Source organism: Aethalodelphis obliquidens, unplaced genomic scaffold (assembly GCF_003676395.1).
Source record: "Aethalodelphis obliquidens isolate GAN/ISIS:26980383/991018 unplaced genomic scaffold, ASM367639v1 scaffold44, whole genome shotgun sequence".
Classification (NCBI taxonomy): Eukaryota; Metazoa; Chordata; class Mammalia; order Artiodactyla; family Delphinidae; genus Aethalodelphis; species Aethalodelphis obliquidens.
In genome coordinates this window covers 1157888-1185239 of record NW_020837988.1, presented here as the reverse complement: position 1 = coordinate 1185239, position 27352 = coordinate 1157888, and the positions used below count along the sequence as shown (strand labels likewise).

General features: G+C 38.3%; 1 protein-coding gene and 1 non-coding gene across 27 annotated transcripts in view; both read right to left on the bottom strand.

The window, feature by feature from the left end:
* The window catches only part of CEP112 (centrosomal protein 112), a 422076-nt gene that overhangs the window by 164047 nt on the left and 230677 nt on the right, over nucleotides 1-27352 (bottom strand). The gene's annotated exons all lie outside the window — the stretch shown is intronic.
* Nucleotides 7047-7118, bottom strand: TRNAE-CUC (transfer RNA glutamic acid (anticodon CUC)). The gene has a single exon. It is a non-coding gene; the product is annotated as a tRNA-Glu (tRNA).

Below are 27352 nucleotides of genomic sequence, written 5' to 3'. Positions count from 1 at the left end.
GCTGTATGATTCTCCTTGTATGAGGTACTTAGTCAAAATCATACAGATAGAAAGTATACGGTGATTGTCAGGGGCTGGGGGGGTGGGAAGAAAAGAGAGTTATTGTTTAATGGGTACAGAGTTTCAGTTTTTGTTTTGGTTTGTTTTGTTTTTTTGTGGTACGCGGGCCTCTCACTGTTGGGGCCTCTCCCATCGTTGCGGAGCACAGGCTCCGGACGCGCAGGCTCAGCGGCCATGGCTCACGGGCCCAGCCGCTCCGCGGCACGTGGGATCCTCCCGGACCGGGGAACGAACCCGTGTCCCCTGCATCGGCAGGCGGACTCTCAACCACTGCGCCACCAGGGAAGCCCTGAGTTTCAGTTTTATAAGATGAAAAGAGTTACGTGATGGATGGTGGTGGTGGTTGCACAACAAGGTGCACGTGTTTAGTATCACTGACCTGTACACTTGAAAATGGTTAAGATGGCAAATTTTACATTATGTGTATTTTAACACGATAAAAAAATTTATTACAAAACCCCCCCAACAATATAAACCAGTTTCCTTAGAGAGTTAATGATTCTTTAAGCCACCCTGAATCTGACAAGTCCCAGCAAAAGAAGAGGTTGAAACGTCTTATAAAGGATTATGGATGCCAGGATTATCATCCCAAACAAAAACTTTAAATGCACTTTATGAAAGCAAAATGTACTTAAGTTGAGGACGTGTTCATGGTTAAGAAATAATCATTTAGAGTATTTTCAAAATTGAAAAATTATTCTACAGGCACTTTTGGAATAAAGACACATTAACAACTTATTGATATATTAAGTCACCTTTGTACATTCATAGAAAGTTTATGGGTAATCATCACCACAAGCTGAAATATTTTGTTTGTGCCTCTCTTTCATTTACAGTTACGTATAATTCACTATTTATTAAGATCTATGATGTGGAAGCCACTGTGATAAATGACTTCCAAAAAAAATCTTCCCTAAAATACTTTAGACTATAATACATAAGCTACACATACATGTACACACACACACACACACACACACACACACACACACACAAGGCATGAAGACAAAGGGCCATAAGAGGTCAAAAGAGGGAGGAGTTACTTTGAGCTTGGAAGGATTCTGGAAGACTGAATAAAACTGAATGCATCTGAGATGGACCTTAAGAGAGAAATTAGCACCATCTGGGGACAGGGATAGATACAGGACATTTCAGGCAGAAAGAATGAGCCACATGTAAGAAGAAAAACAGAGCATTAAAGAGGAAGAAGGGAAACCCAGAAAAAGAGAAACTTGGTGAGGTTATTGAAGGATTTCAAACGTTAAGCTACATGGGTTGGATTTCAGGAACTGAAGAAGCAGCGACGAGATTTAACTTGGCTGCTGGAGAGGGAAGGGGGGCCAGGGAGCCAAGCGATGTCACTGCATTTGTACCAGGAAAGATGAACCCGGAGGCAGTTTACACAATGATTCGGCACACTCAGGCAAGAAGGCCAGCAGTGGGGAAAAAGTGGAACAGACGGGAATGCAGTCTTAGAGGCAGAATTCAGAGAACTAAGCAGCTAAGCGCATGTTGAAGGCAAGGAGGAGTGAGGCATGCTGGTGACTGAGCATGTTTGTTTCAAGTAGTTTGCCAGACTAGATACACCCTCATGAGATGAAGCATCTAGATCCTGTATAAAACTCAATGCTTCCTTCTTTGCTCACTGGAAGTAAGAGAAACATTCAAAGGGAAAAACAAAACAACAAAAACCACATACATGTAAAACTGCACGTGCCAGAAACAGGGTAATAAGCAGTAAGCACAATCAAAGGCCAGGTATCTTGGAGGGAAAATGTCCTCGTCTACTTTGCTGCTTCAAGGGAGAGCGATGTGTGAGCTGAACATGACACCACCGACCAAGGTAGGGAGCCTGGAGCAGGATAGAAGTGGCTTCAGGTCTGTAGTGCTATCAGCTTCCACCTGAAGCTAAAACAAGTTCCCTCTGGGGAAAAGCTTCTTCATTTTAATGTCTCCAAGTTTCCACAAATTAAGATAAACCAAATATGAGCTCCTAATAAAAAATTACTAAGTCCCTCCAAAAAACACCATTGGTAAGAGTCAGCAGAAACATTCCCACAAGCAAGTCCGTCAGGTATGGGAATTATCAGAAAAATAATATAAAATAAACATGTGTTAAGTGTTTAAAGAAACAAAGGACGGAGTCACAAAATGAGTAAACCAGAAGAGATTAAACAAAACTTCCAAGCTTTGAGAAAGAACCAAATAAAAATTTTGTATAAAAGATAGAATGGATGAGTGAAGGCAGCTTGAACAGAGCAGAAGTGAGAAGCAGTGAAACAGGAGACCTTAATAAACTACCCACAATACAGCACAATAATATCAGAAAAACAACAGTGAGATGTTTAAAGCTACAGAATAGAAAGTAAGGTCTGATGTATGCCTAGAGTTCCAGAAGGAGAGGGGAGAGAAGGGAAGACAGGGCAGACAGGAGAAGATGATGACCGAGAACTTTCCAGAACTGAGGAAAAGCAAGACTCCACAGAAACAGTGAGCAGGATAAATATCAAGCAAGACGGAAAAATAGAAAATAAAAAAAGAACAGGAAAGAAGGAAAGAAAAGAAATCCACACTTAGATACTGGGTAACGAAATGGCAGAACATGAAAGACAAAGTGAAAAACTTAAAAGCAGACAAAGTGGGTAAAAAACAGATTACACTCAGTAAGTGACATCCCAGTAGCAATAGCGCACCAAGTCCCAGATTTTGGTTTCTCATACCATCCTCCAGTGAAAGGAACCAGTGGTCCTTGGGCAAATGGGCAGAAAATACCTGAGCTGAGCCTGGAACACCCTGCTGTCCTAGAAGTGCACACTGACGGAGCCCAAAGCCCAAAGCCGGAACAATGTGAGAAACTAGCATCGGATTCTATCCCAAGGTGAAATAAATATCTATGAGTACATACTGATATAATGATTTCATTAATAATAAGGGAGAAGAGACATATCTTCCTTGCAAAAGAATTCCACATTACTATAGAAGGGCATTTTACAAATTCTGATCATCAGAAGATCATCAAAAATGAGGGAAATCTGACAATCACAGTGAAGAGGAGACTAGGCAGATATGATAGCTAAAATTAATTTGATGTTCTGGGTGGAATCTTGGAACAGACAAAACGCATTAGGTAAAAGCTAAGGAAATCTGAATAAGGTATGGATTTTAGTTAATGATGCTGCAAAGTTGTAAGCAGCATACCGTCCTAATGTAAGATGTTAATGAGGGGAAACTGGGTGTGGGATAAACGGGAGTTCTCTATACCTTATCCTCTCATTTTCTCCATAAATATAAAACTGTTTTTAAAGTAGTCTATTTTAAAAACTGGGGCAAAAAGAAGCATAGAAGAAAGTGGGAAAGATGAAAAAAGTAAGATGGTATATCAAAAATCACAATACATGTAAATGGACCATAATTAAAAGAGTGTAATAGTTTAAATTTTTTAACATAAAATTCATCTATGTTTTTTATGAGAACAATGAAGACATGAAATTGAAACCAAAGGGATGAAAAAAGTTATACCAGTAAATTATTAATGAAAGGTAGTCTCAAAATAGAATATCACTAAATTATTTTTTAATGTCATTCACCAGAGAGACACATCTAAGTTTGTACACATGTGATAAAACAACCTTAAAATATATATAACAAATTTAACAGAACTACAGGGGAAAATGGTCAAATCCACCATTCCAGTAAAAGAGTTCATCATACACACACACAAACACATGCCAAATTCAGGTGTCAACATGTTGCAAGAAATTGGTGGTATCAAAGATATTCTTTAACAAGATTGCAACTAAATTAAGAACCATGACAAAAATAGCAACAACAAAACCAAAATAATATCCCATATACTTCGAAATTTAAAATATACACCTTAAATAACTCATGCTTCAAAATGAAGTTAAGATAAAAATTAAATGTACTTAGAAATAATCTCTGGAAGAAGACACACACACTTTTTACATTTGTGCTGTTTTAATTGGGAATGAGGGGGTTAGTGCTGACAGGGGCGCATGGGAGATATTTCACTCTATTTTTATGACTTTTAAATTCTGATTGGTGTTAACACATTTCCTAATCAAATAAATTCATAACATTTAAATTCTGAGAAATGATTGATAATGAAAATATGCCTTATCAAATCCTGAAGGATGAAACTAAAGTGAAGGAAATAGGTGGCCTTAACGTGCTACTTATTTTTAAAAGGCGAATTATTAGTGAAATAGGCAGCCAATTTAAGGAATTAGCAAGATAGAACTATTTCCGGTAAGACTGATGAAGGAAACAGGAAAGAAGGCACAAATAAACAAATATGAGAGATAAAAATAAAGTATGGCAATATTATCTAGAAAAAAGAGATAATAGCTAATATTAAAATTTAAGAACAACATAGTACGGGATCCATCACAGATTAAAAAGATAATAAGGTGATACCATAACAATATTATGCCAATAACTGGAGATCCTAGGTGAAACAGATTCCTAGGAAAATAAAGAATGAAGAAACAATCAACTAAAACAATCCAATTAAAAAAATTGAAAGAACAGTTAAGAATCTCTCACACTAAGAAAACACTAAGCTCAGATAATTTTGTAGGTGAGTTCTAGAAAAATAACCCAGGAGATAGATCATTCTAATCTTTTACAAACTTTTCCAGAGAATAGAAAATGAGAAATATACACTGAAACTATTTCAGAAGTCATAATATTGATACCAAAGGATGACAGGAATAGGAAGAGAAATAAAAATTATAGGCCAACTCAGTCATGAACCAGACATAAAAATCTCAAATAAATTATTAGCAAATCAAGCCCAGTAATGCATAAAAATAAAATATGTAAACAGCAAGTTGCAGAGAATGCAAGGGCAGTATAACATTTATAAAATTCTATAAATGCCAATAAATATCAGATTTAGATGAAAAGGAAAAATTCCTAAACTATAAAATTTTTCCAAAACTGACTAGAAAAAACTGCAAAATGTGAATCATGCTATAACCACTAAAAAAATTTAAATAGTAGTCAAAAATCTTTCCAGAAATAAAATATCAAGCCCAGATGGCTTTATTGGCCAGTTCCACCGAATATTCAAGAAACAAATACCTCACTCGTACACTAATTCTTTCAGAGAATAGAAAAAGGAGGTTTATTCAGCAGCTCAAATTATGAGACTAGCACAACATCAATGAAAAACACGTCCAAAAAAGAAAAATCAAAAAAATAAAAAAAAAATAAAAATCTCAGGTCAATCTGTCTCAACAATTATTAGCAAATTGAATCCAACGACATTACATCATGAAAAAATTGGATGGTACATAGTGTTGGTTTAATGTTAGACAATAACCTATAACATGATTTATTCCATTTATGTATTAAAAGAAAAAGCCTTATGATTTTCTCAATACACAGAAAAACATTTGATAAAATTCCACCATAGAAACTCTTAGTAACATAGGAATAGAAGAGACCATTCTTAACCAGATAAAAGTATTTACCAAAAACTCAGCAAATTTTATTCATTCTTTATTGTGAAGTTTCAAAATAGCTCTTTTAAAACCAGGAAGAAGCAAAGAATGCCTGCTACCACTGCTTGTATTCATAAGTGCAAGACAAGAAAAAAAATATGAAAACAAAACTGTCTTTAATCATGGATGCTGTAATTGTCTATTGAGAAAAAGTAAAATCAACGCACAAGTTACTAGAAATAATAAGAGCGTTTACAAAGGTATCTGAATCAAAGACCAACGTTTAAAACTCATTTGTAATTTTTATACAGCCGAAAAAAATTATAAAACACCGTTTATAGCTACGTATAACAAATATAAGTTTCTCAGATATGTCCACCAAAAGATGTGCAAAACTCTGAAGAAAAAACTATAACCCTTTTTGAAGGACATTAAAGAAGCTCTAAATACCCGACAGGTACATCGCAGTGATGAAAAGTCTCTCCATCGGCTCTCCCCGAAGTGATCTACAGAATCAATGCAAATCCAACCGAAGTTTCAACAAAAGCTTTCCAAAAACTTGGCAAGTGGGATCTAAAATGTACAGGAATGAACACAGTACCATGCTGTTCCTAAAGAAGAACAGGTGCTGTGGCATTCCACCCTGATATCAGGACCTAGAATAATGTTACTGAAATGAACAGCGTCGTGTTATCACAGAGACCGGGGAGCCCAGAAACGAGCTCCCGTGGGGCAGGGCTGGCGTTGCAGCTCAGTAGGCAAGTAATGAACTAGTCTCAAAACTGTGCTGAGATCATAAGTGATTCAAATGGGAAAAAAAGAAATCATATCCTCATCTTACACAATAGACGAAAATAAACCCCCTCCATTCCTAGCTACGTGTCCAAGAGAAACAAAACACATCCCCACAGAAACGTGCACAGAGTGTGCAAAGCAGCGTCATTCATAACAGCCAAAAACTAGAAACAACCAAAATGTCCATCAACGGATGAATGGACAGATGAAGTCTAGTATATACAAACAACAGAATATTATTCAACAATTAAAAGAAACTGAGAACTAAAACACACAACAACATATATGAACCTTGAAAACATACTGAATAAAACTGCCAGTCACAAAAGACCACATGTGGCATGATTCCACCATATGAACTAGCCAGAACAGGTAAATCCAGAGAGAGGATTTATCAATAGATTAGTGGATACCTGGGGCTGGAATGTTTGGGGGAAACGGAGAGTAACTGTTAACGGCTATCAGTGTTTTGAGAGGAGGTGATAAAATGCTCTAAAATTGATGGGCGATGGCTGCACAACTCCGCGAATAGACTAAAACTCACCAAACTGTACACTTTAAATGGGTGAATTGCATGGAATGGAAATTACCTCTCAACAAAGGATCATTTTAAAAATAATGCTTAGTGGATTAGAGACCAAATGTGAAAGACAAAATTTTTTTAAATACGGGAGATGGCTTTTTTTTTTTTTTTTTTTGGCCGCACATTATGCGGGATCTTAGTTCCCTGACCGGGGATCGAACCCAGGCCACGGCAGTGAGAGTGCTGAGTCCTAACCACTGAACCACCAGGGAATTCCCTGGGAGATGGCGTTTCTACTTCAAGGTAAGGAAGGATTTCTCAAACATAACTCAAAGGGCACTAACTTGAAAAGGTTGATAAATTAGATAAAATATAATTAAGAACCTCTATTCATCAAAAGACACCACAAAGCTAATGAAAAGATAAATCAAAACCTGGAAGGGGAGATTCACAATATAGGTAATTAACAAAACAATAGTATCCAGATTTTGTAAAGCACACCAATAAATAAAGATAAACAACCCAACAGAAAAATGAGGAAGCAACATGAACAGGAACTTCGTAAGAGGCAACATTTTAATGGTAAACATATGAAAAAGTATCCTACTTTATCACTCTTCAGAAAATGCAACATCATTTTACAATCACTCTATCTGCAAAAATGTAGAAGTCTGACAGTACCAAATGTTGGCAAGGATGGTGCTCTTACACACTACTGATGTGAGTGTAAAGTTGTAAAACCCCACTGTAAATTAATTTGGCTTTACCTAGAAAAGCTGGACATTTTCATAAGCTATGTCCCAACGTTTTATAGAGAAAACTCTTCATGTGTACTCCAGGGACATGTTCAAGAATATACATCGTAGCTTTTTAAGAACTACATAACTAGAGATGGCTCAGGTTTCCATCACAATTAACTGACTGCTGGTCATACAATGGGATATTATATCCAGCAAAATGAATAAACCAGAGCTACACACGACAATGGGTGAATATTACAAATAGAATGTAAGTGAAAATGCAAATAACAGATTACCTATAATATGTAATCATATTTATAAAATTAAAAAACAAGCAAAAGGAAAGAGTATGCTGCTTAGAGAACATACACGTGATGAAGCTGTACTGAAAACAATGTTAGGAAACTATCAACACACAAGAACAACGGCTGCCTCAGGGACAGGGATGCCAAGAGTATGGAAGGAAAGAAGAATACAGTAGAGGTGAGAGTTTGAATAATAATGTTTTTCTAACTCTTAACACGGGAGGTTGGTCCATGACGTTCATTTTGTTTGTATGCATTAGTACTGAAGTGTTATTTATGACATATATTCTTCGTAAGTATCAAACACAACATAAATAAATTTTAAAAGATGTTGCAAGGGTTTAAGCCCAGGTGGCCAGGAGAATGCTTCTAACAAGGAAAAACTTCTTGTTGTTAAAATAAATTTTAACAACACTTATTTTAATATAGTCTTTCTATTTATTATGAAAATTTTTTAAATCCTACAATTTTTCCTTTTGTTGGGGCTATTTCATAGGGAACCCTCAATTTCAATCATGTCTTCAGATACCACATTGTTTCCTTATTCTTTACTTTTATCATGAAAAAAAGTTAATTTAAAATATCTTTTCTTTAGAACAACATATTAATAGTTCTAGAATATATTTTAATACTTTATGGTTAATATTAAGGCCACTAAACATTATTTTAAGTCATACAAAATTGATCAAAAATAATTTCTCTATTTTCATTATGCTGGACACAATAAATATATCTTTGGATTTAAGCCTACAGATGAAAGAAAACACATTATTTTAACTTATGGTCTTTTAACCTTCTAAGATTATTTTATAAATATCATGTGCAACAGAACGTTCTCTTTTTGTTGCAAACAACTCTCAGAGGAACCTTAGCATAAAAGACAGTTTAACCTTGTAAGAAAACATTGCTTTTGTCTCCCAAAGAAAAAAGTATCAAAAATGATGATAGATGATTAGTGTGTTTCTAACAAATTAAATACAATAATTAAACACCAATCAGCTCTGTTTTGAACCAGCACAACTGGTATGTAATGAACACCATGGTTCAGGCAGTCGTAGGATCAAACAATACGGATTAGGGAGGATTAAAGAGAAACAAAATGGTAGGAAGTCAGGATCAGGAGGTTGGAACGTAGTATGATCTGAAGCAGAGGTGCTCACAGAATGGCAAGCATCTCTAGAGGACTCTCGCGTTGACTTAGGTCTCAGGTCTTCCGAGACGTTCGATCCTCGGGTAGTTCAGAGCTCTCTGGTCAGCTGTGTCAGTCACTGGTTTGTCTGCCCATCTATGAGCCCATCCATCTCAACGGCCATTGCCTCATCACATCCTATTTTAAGGAGCTGGGTTGTCTGTATCTATTCATGATTCTCAGGGTCCGTTTTTGAAGAGCTGTGTTCTCATCTATACACAGGGCTTATCAAGGAAGCAGAATCCTCAGCGGGGCTGCATTTCAAGAGAACAGCCCGTGCCCCTCAGTGCCTACTCACTGGAGGTGCCCTGCCACCATCAAGGGTGAGGACCCTAAGAACCGGCCTTCCATGAACGTCCTTTGCCGGGTCACAGAGGTGAGAATTAGCACAGAGAACAGGATGGAAGTGCTCTTTCGCCTTAGAGTCTATTAATAAGTAGGAGTTCATTATATAACTTAGCTTTATTTATTAATATATTTCCTGCTTTAAATGTGCTTTATGTAAACATTTAAAATTTGTCCTCAGTTAGATGTCTCTAAAACCTCACTGAGCTCGTTGTCAACAGAAAATACTGGAAGATAACTTTCAGTGTTGGCAGCTGCCAGCTTACGATGGAAAAACGTAACCCATGGATGTTTTTAAAAATAATTTTGTGGGGAAACAACCTGATGACTAGTAAGGTTTTTGTTAGCTATAATATATAATCTAAATATATAATATACTTGCTATAAATTTATAGTATTATATATTTTATTATTAAATATTGTATTTTAAAAATTAAAATACAGATAATAGATTCTTTCTGTTATACTCGGTTATTCATCACTCCTTATGTCAGTTATTTTCGAAGCAACTTCAGATCTTATTCTTCTAGAACTTTAATTTTACTCCAAATGTCTCATTTTATTTTTGAATAAAAGGAATACCTTGAATGAAACGTGAATTTGGGGGATCTGATTAAATATATAGAATTGATGTGAAAGTAGATATTCAGACTTCAAGGAAGGATAGCATCTATATTAAAAAGTCAATACAGCAGAAACTAACACAACACTGTAAAGCAATTATACTCCAATAAAGATGTTAAAAAAAAAAAGTCCAGAGTGGGATATATTAGAAAAATGCAGTTGGATCAACAAAAAATAATATTTTAGAAATATCTATATCTATTTTACAGACACTAAACTTATACCAAGCATAAAACTATATCTTACATGAGATCCAATGTTGATTATAATTTAAAACCTGAAATTCATCTAAAGAGTTAAAATAAAAGCCTATTTTACTGTATAATTATATCCTACAACATTCAATGTATCTTTTAACATATTTTGGAAATTAATGATTTCAAATTAAGCCAAGTATTATAAAATTACTTTACATGTGAGTTAATTTTTTTCCTGAGTTTTAGAATAAAAGTTTATATTTTTTAGTGTTTTTATAGGGCTAAAAAGCTTTTAAAGTGTGTTCCCATAAGCCATAGGAAAGACAGGTAGTTGATAAAAGCAGAAAAGAGAAACATTAAGAGATGCAGGGAAAGTCACATAAAAGTCTGGGTAAGAAACCAGGTCTTCAGATTCCTAGGGCAGCATATTTCCTGTTTATAACCTGCTGCATCTAGGCTGCAAACAGAACTTTCTTGACTCATAATGTCTATGTTCTGTCAAATGGAAAACATTTAAAAAATCCCTTCAGTGACTCAGAGATATTTAGAAAGAAGAGTCAGCAGATTTACCTTATGGTTATTCAAAGATTTCTCTAAGATCCAATATGCATGTTTAGGATATTTAAGGTACATCTGTGTTTCTAGACTCTTGTTCTACAGTTATTAGACCCAGTAATTAAAAATATAATCATTTGCCCACCTTGCAGTTCAGGAAAAATATTGCCTCTGCAACTTGTAAAGATGAGAAAGGAGTTTAAACTGCCCCAAATTCCAAATGAATAGCTTAGCTCTGGAAGGAATTCTATACACAAAATTAAAATGTGGTATCGTTGATCACAATGACACTACTAAATTACATGATGAAGGAGAGGACAGAGCCTAACATATAGGAAAGGCAAGAAAAACTTTAACTTGATTAAAACTTTTTAGAACAATTAATACTCAGTTTTGGAACATACTACAAAGGGCTTACGTCAAGAAATAAAATATATTTTTTACCTGCAAAAGAAGAGAGCACTCTAGGTGGAGAATAAAAAAGAAAAAAAGAAATAGGGTGAAAGTACAAAAGAAAAGCACTCATTAATTTACATGCCTATCTGGAGGAAAAAAAACTTCAAAAGGAGAAGCAGAACATATAATGAGACACATGAACTGGCAAATATTATGTCTGCATTTGTTTTTTGTGAATAATGATGATACTACTAAAAATTCATAACTGATATTGAAATTTATAGTTTTATTCTAAAAGAACCACCCAAATCATCTAATTGCAAATAGGTCTTGAGGAAAGTGAGTGAAAACCAACAGCAATTTGCTTTTAGGTTAAGTTACAATTAATAGGGAAAAAAGGAAGTTCTCATTGGCCTATTTTGGAAACTTGCAAATGAAATGTCTACTACCCTTAAAATGACTGTGTATGAGCATTTATTTTATAGATTAAATATATTAATAATGAACAGAAGCACAAAATATAAATATGTATATATTTTCTAGACTCGCATGGAATTATAAAAGTGGGAACAGTCCCCTGGAGAATTGGGACACTACAAAGACACTATCTTCAAACAGCACTCTTAATAATCTCATCTTGAGAATGCAACATAAAGTATTAAAGAGCAAACACGGACGTATTATCCACAACTCACTTTGGTAGAGTATCAGGGCTAACGAACAGGACCACAGGTCGGGAACATGTTATTTGCAGCATCTAGAAACCCTTAAAGCTATTCCTTTGACAGAGTGTTTCCAGGAACAACAGGTAACCTATTTGGCCTTGGAAGAAAAATAAAATTCAGGGTAGGTTCTTCTCCACTAGAAAACTTCTTCTATAAAGAGTGACATTCAAGTAATCGGAAAGCAGATTTTCAGCATTCTCTCCACTTACTATACTTCCCTTTCCCAGGAAAGCAAAGAACCAGTTTTCTCCTGGTTCTCTATTAGCCTCTCTATCCAAACATTCTATATGCATTAGGGTCACAAGAGCCCAAATGTTATACTAGTGCCATTAAGAAAACACTAATTACTGTGCTAATAACCAGGTGCCTTGACTAAAGCAGGATATTCAGAAGTTTTGGCTGCTTAATTAAATATAAGAAAATCTAGAACACTCTGGCTTTAAACAATGAGCCAGCGGAAGGAAGGGCTGCCCGCCTCCGGTGAAAGTCCAAGCTGCCTGCCGGTGTGCCGCTGTCAGAATGGACACGGTGCGTGCTCTCTTATTCTTGTTTCCAACAGCATTTCCTCCCAGGCGTGTGTACTTTTGTGCATTGTGTGCACTACACACAACCAATTCTTTAAATCTACGCCGAAACTAAAGCAGAAAATCACATGATAGGTTTTAAGTCAGTACCATGTCAGCACCAGGATTTCTAGCTTAATATTCCTGTCCTCTCACTCACTGCAGAAAACAGCGTAATTCTTGGTAAATCTACTTCTAGGAATTTTGAAAGAAGCTCAAAGTAAGTACCCTTTTAAAGCCACGAAGGCATCGGTAGTGAGTATCTTCACACAGTAGCACAGTATCCTCCTATGTCAACGTGACCTTAAAAGACAGCTTTGAGGTGGAAGTACAGTTACTGCCAGGTGGGCCTTCCCAAGATCTCTTAGGTGTTAGAATACCTTGTATGAGGTGTAGGGCAGAGGGTCAGAAGAGAAAGGGAGATTACCTCACTATTAATCCATCCCACTCAGGAAAGCATCCTGGATAATTCTGATGTCCATACAGCAACCCCAAGAAATGGTGAAAAATAACTTAATTCACTATAATAATTTGTACTTTTGTGCATGACCTGCTACTTGCTGCTTTTACTTCTCTATTCATAAATGAAATCACTTAATATAAAAGGAAATTGTATGGGTAAAGCCAATGCAAATAACTAGGGAAAAATGCACTAACTAAATCCAAGGTGATATTCTTTGCCTCTGCTTATAAACATAAGCAGAGGCAAAGAATATCATTGTTAATTTTTTTCATAATTTAGGCTTTTCAGTTTAAAATTACTTTCAAACATTTTTGTAGTTTTTTTTTTAGCTGAGACTCAATAAAAGTATAAAAAAGGTTGTTCTTAAATATATTCAAGTGTATATTCAAAAGGTATACATAGTTCTATCATAACTGGCATACCGACGTTAGAAACAGGATTCGTAACAATGATATAATATAAAAATAAAGGCTTTCAATGAATTGATAGATCTTACTATCTTACTAAATACAATGTTAAACTCTTTTCAACATTATATTCTTGCATCTGGTAAAACTAGACAGTTATGAGATCTCAGTAAAGTTATATGTCTTAGACATACAAACACAGCCTCAGGCACACTGATCTTCATTGTAACACTTTTAAAAACAAACTGAGGAACAAAGGCTACCTAGGGTCAAGATCATGGATACCAATAGTTTTTCAAAACCCAAAGGAAAAAGTGCTATGAGTAAATTTAGAGATGAACATCAACAAAAAATAAACGTTTCAATTCGCTTAACATTTTTTTGATAAATACGTGAATTGAGTTTTTTCCAGTAAACACTAATCAACATCCAATGGATTTTAAAACTGATGGTTTTGTTAAGAAAAATGTTCTACTCAATTTAATGCAGAGCTCTTCCAAAACCACTCTGCAATGAAAACGTCCGTGTGACCATCTCTAACTTCCACTAGTCAGTATCCAAGCTCCCAAGGCCTGTTAAACTCTTGGTAGCTGACTATGTACTCAGCGCAGAGAACAAAGCCACCTGACAGCTTATAAGACAGATGATTTCCGAGATTATTTTCCTTTTTGTTAACCTGAAAGGTTCAGCAAACCTTCCTACCTTGTCTCCCAGATTCCACCTCAGGCACAAGCTCACACCTGCCCCGTCCACTCACCTGCCAGCCCGTTAAGCAAGCGCTCACCTTCAGGACACGTGCCAGAACACAGCTCGCCTCCAAGCCAGGCTCACAGCCATGGACCTTGGTTGTGGCCTGTCAGGCGCAGCTGCCTGACTAATCCTCCGTGTTACCCTTTATCTCGGATATTTATTTGCTTCATAATCTGAGATTTGGATTCCTGATTTCATGCACGTTTCAAAATTACAGTTACTACTCACTCCCCAAACCTGCCGTCTGATTAGATTCTTGCCTTTAAGTGATTACATCCTTTTTATCTCTTGTTTTAACTACCTGGACTTTGGAAGACCTTTTCCTGACCTCTTGATCTGAGTTCATTCTCCTAAAACTGATCTACTTGACTTTCTGACCCTCCCAGCAATTTAACAGCCCATGTTAATACCGGGCTGCCTGGGTTTCTGGTCTCCTTCCGCTGCGTCTTCTAGATACTGAAAATACTCAATTTATCTTCAGGCCATTTATTGAGACATTCATCCCCAAAGAGACCAGCAAACCCTAAGAAAGCATTAGGATGAAAAGAAATACCTGCAACGTGTTGAAACAGAAATAGATGTTGCTATGGATACGGAACTGCATTTATGACCTTAATTTTATTCTATGCAGTTCCAAAGCAAAGCAGCCAATGAGGAGGCAGAAACGTAACTAAAGCAATGTGATCAAAGAAATCAGCAAGTACATTATTTTCATTAGCAGGAGATTAAATAAAGTGGTTTTTGTTTGTCTTCATTGTCCGTTCAGTACGAGATGACTTGAATGTCGGTATATGCCATCTACTAATTTCATAAGTCAAAAGGAAAAAAATTTTCCCAGCTCTGTATGATTACGATTGAACGTATGTAATGAAGTGGATGCTGTTAAGTGAAATGTTATGCATAAGGCAAACCACTTGCATTTCAATTCTACATTTTAGAAAACCATTGTGTGCGCACTTGTGTGTGTATTCCATATGCTTCAAAATTTTACAGGCAGTTTCACAGATTTATTTGGAATCCTTATAATAAATACATAGGTATTATCATTTCCATAAAAATGATTAAGTGGGTGCTCTAAGAGACTGGGTTAACGTGTCTGTTTTAAGTTCACAAACCTTGCGAGCAGCAATCAGGACTGGCTCCCAGGTACCTAACTGTCCTCATCTGCTCCATTAGACAGATTAATTAACACTTCCTGCTCTAGAACTCACAGAAATTCTGCACAGAGGCTTAGACTCAAGTGACTGAGGCACTTAAATGTTTAATTAAATGACCATTATTTATTTTATTTTACTTTTCAAACAGTTGCCTCCTGGATCAATAAAAATGATTCAACTAACATGTCAATGCTGAAGAAATCTAAAATAACATTAGTGGGAAAAAGCGTATGTTAGAGTCTTCCCCATGGAGTGATTTCCCATGCACTGGTGAACTACCCAGCTGAAATAATGCTACTTTACTACAGTCCGAGGTTGCTTCTCACTTCAGATTTCATCGCATCACGAAATCACATTCCAACACGACATTCAAGATTTATTAAGAAAGTCTTGCCTCAACCAGTCTTCTACTTATTTCCACTAAGATTTCAGCTTTTCATGCAGTTTCTCTTTCTCAGAGCATCTTATAATCCTTATACTTAGACTTCGTATCTTCAACTCACTACAACGCTGACGACTGTATCATGGGGCCTGTCTAATGCACTTTCTTTTTTTAATTTTTATTTTGTATTGGAGTGTAGTTGATTAACAATGCTGTGTTCGTTTCAGGTGTAGAGCAGAGTGATTCAGTTACACCTATACACGTATCTATTCCTTTTCAAATTCTTTTCCCATTTGGGTTATTACAGAATACTGAGCTGAGTTCCCTGTGCTCTACAGTAGGTCCTTGTTGGTTATCTATTTTAAATATATTATAGCAGTGGTACATGTCAATCCCAAACTCCCAATCTATCCCTCCCCCACCCCGGGCACTTTCCCCCTGGTAACCATACTTTCGTTCTATAAGTCTGTGAGTGTTTCTGTTTTGTAAACAAGTTCAGTTGTATCATTTTTTTAGATTCCGCATGTAAGTGATATCATATGGTATTTGTCTTTCTCTGTCTGACTTACTTCACTTAGTGTGGTAATCTCCAGGTCCATCCGTATTGCTGCAAATGGTAATGCACTTTCTATGCTGATGAAACTATGCCTGTGTTCTGTTTTTCACCTTGGCGTCACTCTTATTTGAAGCACCTATGACCACCACTATGGAGCACGGATAAGGTTTCCCTACGCAACCTTAAGTTATCCATCCCAATATATTACTCCAACTGATGAGTATCCTTGTCTTCTTAATTCTAAAGTGTATATAACTTCGTTGCACCAGTGACAGAAATACTTTACTGACCATTCTTATAAGAACATAGTATGATGTTACCATGAGATGTTTCTACAGGATGCAAGATAAATGCATTCCACAACATCAGCAACAAATTGCAAATGTCTTCTGACCATCTCCAAATTCCTCTGAAAAAGTGCATCATGAATTAACTAGTTAGGAATCTGCCCAAAACTTTTGTGAATCTGTTTTAATGGAACACCTCAGAAAACAAAGATTAAATGAAAATAGAAAAAGAAAAAATAGGCCACTGTATTGGCAAAAGTGTTCTTATGAAAATTTTCACTCAAATGCTTCTTTACAATTTTAAAATACACATCATCAAACAAACCAAATGGTACAGAACGGCTCTTAATGCAAACAGTACTTTACTGCTTTTGACTCCCCATCTCCAATCCCCCCCCACCAGGAGGTAGACACATTTAACTCTTTCAGGTGTGTGTTTTTTTGGTTTTTTTTTTTTGCGGTACTCGGGCCTCTCACTGCTGTGGCCTCTCCCGTTGCGGAGCACAGGCTCCGGACACGCAGGCTCAGCGGCCATGGCTCACGGGCCCAGCCGCTCCGTGGCACGTGGGATCTTCCCGGACCGGGGCACGAACCCGTGTCCCCTGCATCGGCAGGCGGACTCTCAACCACTGCGCCACCAGGGAAGCCCCAAGTGTGTTTTTAACTCTTCCGATAATGACCTTCATATCTTTATATCTTTCATGAATTACTACTTATTCACCACCTATTTACTTCCTGCTATGAAAGAGAAAGAGTTAGCTTCCTCAAGCCATCCACCATCACTCCTTCCCATCTCTGAAACATGGTTGCTTTTTTTAGTTCCTTTATGGTTTACCTTTATAGCTTTCCTCCAGTTTCATTCAGATATAACTGACATATAACACTGTGTAAGTTTAAAGTATACAACATAATGATTTGATATATGTATATATTGTGAAATGATTATCACAAGAAGTTCAGTTAACACCATCACCTCCACAGGTACAGTATTTTTCCTGTGATGAGAACTTGTAAGATCTACTCTCTGCAACTGTCAACTCTGGAATACAGTATTGTCAGCTCTAGTCATGCTGTGCATCACCCCGAACTTGTTTATCCTGTAACTAGAGGTTTGTAGCTTCTGACCATCTTCACCCAATCCCCCATGTCTCACCCTTTGGCAAACACCAATCTGTTCTCTGCTTCTATGACTTTGTGTTTTTGAGGTTCCACATATAAGTGAGATCATATGGTATTTGTCTTTTTCTGTCTGACTTAACTCACTTAGCATAATGCTCTCAAGGCCCATCCATGTTGTAGTAAATAACAGCACTTCCTCCTTTTTCATGACCAATAGTATTCCATTGTGTATCTATATATATTTTCTTCGTTCATTCATCCATTTATGGACACTTAGGTTTTTTCCTTGTCCTGGCTATTGTAAACACTGCTGTAATGAACGTGGTGTGCCAATGTCTCTTCAGGATAGTGATTTCGTTTCCTTCAGATATATATCCAGAAGTGGAATTGCTGGATCATATTGTAGTTCTATTTTAAATTTTTTGATGTGGAGAAAAGGAAACCATTGTGCACTCTTGGTGGGAATGTAAATTAGTGCAGCCACGATGAAAAACAGTATGGAGGTCCCATCAAAAATTAAAAATACAACTTTGAATAAAATAATTAAGCCTTCCTTTCCCAGCAATTATGGGTGGTGCCTTTTAATTCCCCACTTAATTCGATGAGTACATTAGTACTACCTAATCTTCACCTAATCATGCTCATAACCTTGATTATCTGAGTTTTTACTTCTATTATCTGTATTTTTGTTAAGGTTGGTAACATTTATGTTGTATCTGTAACCATGAATAAATTTCCTATGCTTTATATAAAATTGATTTCAAAAGGTGAAATTTAATAGTCTAATTATTGTGCAAAACAACCAGATAATATATTACAAAACAACTACATTTTGCTTCTGGTAGTTTTCCAGCCCTTTCCCCTCCAAGCCCCAAGGTTTCTAATTCACTTTCTTTTTTTCCCTTTCATTTTCTGCTTTTATTGCCTCCTAACACTAAGAATTCTCTTGGATAGAATCTAGACTTTTCCTCCCGTCACCCCCCATCTGTGCCGGTCTGGACTGGGTATTTTCTGGATTCTTTGTGCAGCCATTCTCTGGGCCTCCCCTTTTCTCTTCTCCAGTCTGGATCCAATGGTCCTTGAATCCTTTGCGTTTCTCTTTTGTATTTGCTCCTTTAGTTTACTGAAGAACACCTCCAAGCAACTTCCAAAGAAATGCAGGAAATAAACTTTCCAAATCGTTGCATTGGCTTTCCCCAATATGACTGATTGTTCACTTATGTACAGAAATCTTTTGATGTGAAAAATCTTTGGTTTGAAAATTTTCCCTTTCATGCTTCTAGTGAAGGCATTACTGTATTTTCCCATTTATTACTGGAAATACAATGCCAATCCACCTTGTTTCTGTGAAGAACCCTGCAAGGCTTTAGGATATCTCTTTTACTCCTGTTCTGAGGTTTAGTGGTGATGTGTGCAGAGGCAGGTTTTTTTCATTCATTATGTTGGTACTTATTAGCCTTTTCAATCTGAAGACTCACATCCTTCAGCCTTGTGAACTTGAGCACTATGACCAAACTGATAATTCCTCCAGGCTTTATTTCTTGAACGTCGGTTAACTATTCAGCAACCTGGCTTAATCAACTATGTCTCACCTTTTAAAAACACATTTTTATACTCATATTTTTGTCTCTGCCTTTTGTTCCTGCTTGTGGGAGGTTTGTTCAACATTAGCTTTGGCAAACATTTTAAACAATTTTTAATTTTCAGACCCGTTATTATTCCTTTGATTGTTACATTTTCATAGCAGCCTGCTCTTCCTTTATAAATATAATACCGTATTTGGTATTTCAGTCTTGCTCTCCTTAAATTTACTTTTTGTTCCCTAAAGTCCCTTGTTTTCCCTGGAGTCATGTTTGTTTTGTCCTTCTCTTTCATGCCTCAAATGTCAGATGATCCCGGGTTGTCTGTTCATGCTCAAGACTGAGGAGGTAAATGCAGAGTGGAAGCTCCATGTGTGTCTGGAGCCCGAGTCTGCGTTTTACAGGGCTCGCTGCGCTTGAGGGTGAACAAGAGGAGAGGGTGCTGCTATGGTACGGACCCCCAACATGTGCTAGAACAGGCTTTGCCCCAAGCTGTCACTTCCCACACTAGCTTCCCTGCACTCTCTGCAGTTGCTCCTTTACTCCCCTCAGCTGGGAATAAATGCTGTCCATCCTGGGATTGTGGTCGAGAGAAGTCGCCTATTCTGTACGCTGACTTTCACCGAATCCTGTTTTTCACCTCACATCTCTCCTGCTACCCTTCCTTCGTGGCATCTCTCAGTCCTGGCCCTCTCCTGGGTTTTATGAGGAAGACTGGCTCTCTCCGAGGCTGTAATCGTCTTCACGTGTAGCTAGCAGCTGGCCATCTCAGCACTGCTTCCAGAAATGTGCCTAAGTCTCTTGTCTGCTGATGGCCATCCTCGTGCTTTCTTTGTTGTGGTAGATTTATACCTTTGTTATTCCATTATTGTCATTTTAAAGGGGCCTAGTGAGGGACAGGAAGTAAACTCATGTAGTCTGATTACTTGGGGCTTCTTTGGTATGTTTTAAATAAACATGATTCAAATCTATGAAAGCTGTTTTAACGCGGTTATGTAGGGAAGACTCTATTGTGTAAAAAAAGATGCTTCTCTATTTCTGACCCACTTTCACTGTTTCCATTAAATTCTAGATGCTTCCTGGTGTCCTGGGCCACATCTTTCTGACCCGACTGATTGCAGCCCAGCTAAGGCAGGCAACTCGTACCCGATTCCACCTCAAGTGGGCTGTGGTACAGCTCAGTTTTCCACCTCGAGCTTTCTTCAAAGCCAGGGAAGGCCACTCAGTCCAGGTTCAGGTGAAGCTAGAAAGACAGGAGCAGGAAGGAAGCGCAGGCGCAGGAAGTGCAGGAGCAGGAAGTACAGGAGCAGGAAGCTGAGAAGCAGGAAGGAAGAACAGGAGCAGGAAGTGCAGGGGCAGGAAGCTCAGAAGCAGGAAGTACAGGAGCAGGAAGCTCAGAAGCAGGAAGGAAGCACAGGAGCAGGAAGCACAGGAGCAGGAAGCGCAGGGGCAGGAAGTACAGGAGCAGGAAGTGCAGGAGCAGGAAGTGCAGGAGCAGGAAGTGCAGGGGCAGATGCCCTTTGGGAGCACCCTCAATCACAAGGAGCCAGAATTCCAGGGATAAATGCTCCAGACTCACATTCTTTGGCAGGACAATTCCGTGGTGTCTTCTGAAAGATCATCCAGGGTCCTCAGTGGGATGGAGACCCCCTTGCTCTTAGTAGTAACTGATCAATCGGCTTCTCCCTTCCCTGTTTCATTCTCCCCATTCCCTCACCTCAGAGTCCTGGAATTCCCTCCCCAGTAAACTACCTGTATGCTGATTCTTGTATCGGGCTCTGTTTCCAGAATAACCCAAACCTCAGCAAGGCTCCTAATGACGTGCTCTGTGAGTGCACTACTTTGTAATGTGAAATGCCGAAGGCAGTGGCAGGCTGCATGTCTATTAAGGTGTCTAGTGACCCTTCATTCCAGTCAATTTCAAAGGCCGTTAGTTTAAGAAGTAATAAGTATCAAATTATTTTGTTATCAGATACAAGTTAGCAAAAAGTTTTAACCAGTATTCATTCCTTGAATGCACTATTTTCGTCATTGTATCACAAATATTTTTACATCTTTAAGTGAATATTGTGATACGTTAAGAATCCTGCTTTTAGTGACCTTTAACCCATTTAGTGAACTGCTAAGAAGCGACCTTGAATAAAGGAAAAGCTGTAGATGTACAAACAAAGTCACTACAGGCATGTTTGGGAGACATTCACCAATCAGGAGCTGTCGGTGCATCTGCAGATTAGAAAGTAGTTACGAGAATATTGAGGTGTTTGAGGATAGAATGAGCTGTGAAAGCAGAGCCAATGGGGAAGCTTCAGCTGAGCCAGGCCTCCATCCACCCGGGCCCCTCTGGGTTCTGGGCTCGCGTGCTGCAAAGATGGTAAATACATCAGCGAGAGGTGAAAATACAAACAAGCTCCTGAGGTTCTGTGTACAGGGGAGGGGGGCCGCACCCCAATCCGTAGATTGCAGGCAATCTGGGTGAGAAACAGAAGGCTCTTACCTAAAAAGAAATTGAATGAACAATCCAGGGAAACCTAAGGCTTCTAGTGTGGATTCTACAAACCCAGAATAAAGCCCTCCTCAGTCTAGCATTTAAGGGACCTGGATGCTAACACATCTTTCAGTCTAAATGTCACCCCTACCCAAGAACTCACTCTGATTTACCACGCAGGGAGAGACATATTAGGAGGTGGGGCAGGAAAGAAACTCTGTTTATACAACAGAACAGCTCTCCTGCCATCCCGTCTGTGGCAGGTTGAATAATGGCCCCTCTACCCAAAGACGTCCATGTCATAACCCTCAGAACCCATGACTGTGTCACCTCACATGGTAAAAGGGGCATCTTTGGGTAGAGATGTGACCAGGGACCCTGGCGTATGCATGTGGGCCCAATGCCATCACAGGGTCCCTAGAAGAGTGACGGAGGAGGGTCAGAGCCAGAGGGGACAGCTGACCATGGAAGCACAAGAGGGAGCGTGATGTGGGGCAGGCCCGCGGAGAAAGGTGGCGGCTTCTAGAAGCGGAAGAGGCAAGGAAGCAGGCTCTTCCCTGGAGCCTCCAGAAGGGACCACCCTGGCCCACAACCTGATTTTAGTTTTGTGAGACTAATTTTGGATTCGTCACCTTCAGAACTATAAGATAATAAATTTCGTTGTTTTAAGCAACGAAGTTTGTAGTAATTTGTTACAACAGCAACAGGCAACTAATACAATATTCATCTTCTGTAACATGAACAGAAAGCAAAGCCAGCAAGCACAGAAGAGCCAAGACAAGTACATGAATGAACAGACGGACAGGAAAACGCCCTGGAGGAGAGCGGTAATTCATAAACGTGGGAAGAGGACATTTTATTACATCTATACAATGAAAACAAGAGGCTCTGAAAATAAGTACAGCAAGATTTTTTTAAGACCTTGAAACCATCACTCTTGAGCATAAAGGGAAAGAAATCTGACTTCCCAAAGACACGGACTGAAAAGTCCAAATGAAAAACAGGAGAAAAAACTAAGAGTCAGGAAGACCTTCTGAGGGCTTTGATTTAGAGTGGGCAACCTTGTGACCGTGGGGTGAAAGGACGCACCCCTGAGGGTGAGGCTGTCGCCCCTCTGACCACAGGACAAGGGTGGGGACAGTACTCAACGCCAGGTAATTGTCTTAACGCTTCTTATTCCAGCGAGAAAATCTCCTGATGGTTCAACCTCCAGAGTTGCCTAATAAAGGAACAAAATGTAATAATTCCACCCTCTTCATCTCAGATGAGAAAGTTTATGATTATGGTAAAAACAAAAAATAGAGATAGGAAGTCAAAGGCCCTCTGGAGCTAAAGCAATGCTGCTTCATTATGACTGATGTGTTTTTTTCCCTTGTGTCATTTTTATGAGAACAGATGCAGCCAACTTCACACATGAACTTCAGAGGCAAAGCAGAAGAAAGGCTCTGTGTGTGTGCGTGTGTGTGTGCACGCGCACACTTGCATGTGTGTATGTTTTCGCCTTGGCCATCAGACATAGCTTCAAACAACCGTCTCATTATTTTACCCCCTTAAAAGTTAATTTATTGCCTGGAAAAGAGCTACAGAAGTTCCTGAAGAGCTCAGACTACGTTCCCTTTGCCAGCTAACTACCCTTAATTATAACAGCATACCCATTGGACGTGGATAGAAAGAACAAGCGATGTCTCTATGGTACCACAGGACCCCATGACACAGATGCTACATTTGTCCTCAGAGTAGCAACACTCAGTGACAGGAAAGTAGGATTTCTACACACTGAATTCAGTTTATGTACCAGAGAAACACTCAGAAGTCCTCTAAGATAAGACCAGATCAATCTCATGGTTGCTACCAGTAGACAACAAAATGAAAGACACTCTCCCAACCTTTTGAAGATTTTAATATAAATTATGGAGAGGAAGACTAAAATATGTAGGAATATTGTTCGAACACCACGGAATCAGTAGCGTAATTCACTCCTCAGTTGGTTGTGATGGCTTTCAGCAAAGAACTAAAAAAGGAACGTTTATAGATTACGTGCCTGGATCTTCATGGTCACGACAGCCTCTGCATGGAGACACCACACAGAGGTAAGATAGTTCTGTACTTACTAAAAAAGTTAAAGAAATAATAAAGGAGGAAAGTTACACTCTTTTCAGTTGGGAGAAAAGAACACATGAGCAGTGCCCAAGGCACGTGCACGCTGGAGAGACGGCGCTACCGCCCTGCCCGAGGACCCCATCCGCGATGGCTGAGGTCTCCGTCCTTCTTCACAGCTCACAAAGTCCCATTAGGTCTCTAACGCTCTGCTTACATTTATGTTTCTTGTCCTTTCCCCCAATGATTAAGTGTGTGCTATTCATTTTTTACATCTTCAGCAGCTAGCAATGTGTCCGAAACTAAGGAGGGCCTTGGCATATGTTGGATAAATATTCTATAATTATAGAATATAAATATTCTATAATTAAATTCTATAATTTAATATTACCCAAGTGGCAACCAATTCTCTGAAGTCAATACGATTTGGAGATTTAATAAAGAAACTGGCTGCATATTTTAGAAATCTGAAAGTTAAAAAATATGGGAACAAGCAGAGCCCAGACTGAGACCAATCCCTGCAAAATAGTTAAATTTACTGATTTGTATTCATTCACTGATTGGGCCAGGCCCTCTGGCAGGATCTTTGGATGCAAAGACATAAGGTGCAGTCCCTCCTCTGGAAGACACAAACATGGAAACAATAATGACGTCACGGTGATTATGGGCTAATGCTACACACCTATTTTTGTCATTGTAGATTAGAAATTTTGTGAGAACTCAGAGATGGGAATGACAATACACTGCCGGTGCCATCCCCCAAAGAACAAACACACACACAACCAAAACACGCTAACGAGCTGGCGGCTTGCTGAGAGCCTGGCAGACCGTCGCCTCGACCCCGTGACCTAACCCAGCTCTGAAGCCACTGCCGGCTCCTCGGAGGGAGCCCAGCTCCGCTTTCCTGTGCCTCCCATTGCTCAGTGACTCTGCCTTTGTTGACACAGATGCTCACAAATGCTTGCCGAGGCCACGGTCTGCACCAAGAATCTTTTCAGTAAAGGGTATACAGAAGTGAGGAAAGCGCAGAAGGTCCATTTTCTCAGTCCATTGGGGGACTAGACAAAAAAATTAATACATAGGTAATATAAACTGGGAAAAGTGCTATGAAGTTCACAAACAAGGTGCTTGATAGAGGAAGCCCTATTTATGTATTTATTTATATTATCTATTTATTTATATTGAAGTATATATGATTCACAATATTGTTAGGTGTACAGCAAAGTGATTCAGGTATATACATATATATTTTTTCAGATTACTTTCCAATATAGGTTATTGCGAGATATTGAATACTGTTCGCTGTGTTATACAGTAAATTCTTGTTGCTTATCCATTTTATGTACAAACTCCTGTTCGCATCTGTTAATCTCATACTCCAGATTTATCCCTCCTCCCCTCCCTTTCCCCTTTGGTAATCATAAGTTTGTTTTCTATGTTTGTGACTCTGTTCCTGTTTTGTATATAGATTCATTTGTATTATTTTTTGTACTCCACACATAAGTGATACCATATAATACTCATCTTTCTCTGACCTACTTCACTAAGTATGATCATCTCTAGGTCCATCCACGTTGCTGCAAATGGCAATATTGCATTCTTTTTCATGCTGAGTGGTATTCCATTGTATACATGTACCACGTTTTCTTTATCTATTCATCTGTTGATGGGCATTTGCGTTTTTTCCATGTCTTGGCTATTGTAAATAATGCTATGAACATTGGGGTGCATGTATCATTTCAAATTAGAGTTTTCATCTTTCCCAGATATATGCCCAGGAGTGGGATTGGTGGGTCATACGGTAGTTCTATTCTTAGTTTTTTAAGGAACCTCCATACTGTTCTCCATAGTGGCTGTACCAATTACATTCCCACCAGCAGTGCAGGAGGGTTCCCTCTTCTCCACACCCTCTCCAGCATTTATTGTTTGTAGACTTTTTGATGATGGCCATTCTGACCAGTGTGAGGTGATACCTCATGGTAGTTTTTATTTGCATTTCTCTAATAATTAGTGATGTTGAGCACCTTTTCATGTGCCTCTTGGCCATCTTTATGTCTTCTCTGGAGAAATGCCTATTTAGGTCTTCTGGCCATTTTTTTATTGGGTTGTTTTTTGATATTGAGTTGTATGAGCTGTTGGTCTATTTTGGAAACTAAGCCCTTGATAGTCGCATCATTGGGAAATATTTTCTCCCAGTCTGTAGGTTGTCTTTTCATTTTATTTATGGTTTCCTTTGCTGTGCAGAAGCTTGTAAGTTTGATTGGATCCCACTTATTTATTCTTGCTTTTATTTCTTTTGCCTTGGGAGACTGACCTAAGAAAATATTGCTATGATTTATGTCCGAGAATTTTTTGCCTATGTTCTCTTCTAGTTTTATGGTGTCATGTCTTATATTTAGATATTAACATTTCAAGTTAATTTTTGTATATGGTGTAGGGTGTGTTCTAATTTCACTGATTTACATGAAGCTATCCAGCTCTCCCAACACCACTTATTGAAGAGACTATCTTTTCTCCATTGTATATTCTTGCCTCCTTTGTTGTAGATTAATTGACCACAGGTGCGCCAGTTTTTCTGGGCTCTGTATTCTGTTCCATTGATCCATATGTCTGTTTTTTTGCCAATACCATGCTGTTTTGATTACTGTAGCTTTGTAGTATTGTCTGAAGTCTGGGAGGGTTACATCTCCAGCTTTGTTCCTTTTCCTCAGGATTGCTTTGGCAATTCTGGGTCTTTTGTGGTTCCATATAAATTTTAGGATTATCTGTTCTAGTTCTGTGAAAAATGTCATGGGTAATTTGATAGGGGTCACATTAAATCTGTAGATTGCTTTGGGTAGTATGGTCATTTTAATAATATTAATTCTTCTAATCCGAGAGCATGGGATAGCTTTTCATTCTTTGAATCATCTTCAGTTTGCTTTATCAATGTTTTATAGTTCTCAGCGTATAGGTCTTTCACTTCCTTGGTTAAGAGTATTCCAAGGTTATTTTTTTTGGATGCATTTTAAACAGGGCTGTTTTACTTTCTCTTTCTGATATTTCATTATTAGTGGAAAGAAATGCAACTGATTTCTGTATATTAACTTTGTATCCTGCTACCTTGCTGAATTCATTTATTATTTCTAGCTGTTTCTGTGTGGAGTCCTTAGGGTTTTCTATATACAGTATCATGTCATCTGCAAATAATGACAATTTTACCTCTTCCCTTCCAGTTTGGATACCTTTTATTTCTTTTTCTTGTCTGATTGCTGTGGCTAGGACTTTCAATGCCAAGTTGAATAGAAGTGGTGAGAGTGGGCATCCTTGTCTTGTTCCAGAATTTAGCAGGAAGGCTTTCAGATTTTCACTGTTGAGTATTATGCTGGCTGTAGGTTTGTCATAAATGGCTTTTATTATGTTGAGATATGTTCCCTCTATACCCACTTTGGTAGAGTTTTTATCATGAATGGATGTTAAATTTTATCAAATGTTTTTTCTGCATCTATTGAGATGATCATGTGGTTTTTGTCTTTTCTTTGATCGATGTGGTTTATCACTTTGGTTGATTTGCATATGTTGAATCATCCTTGTGACCCTGGAAG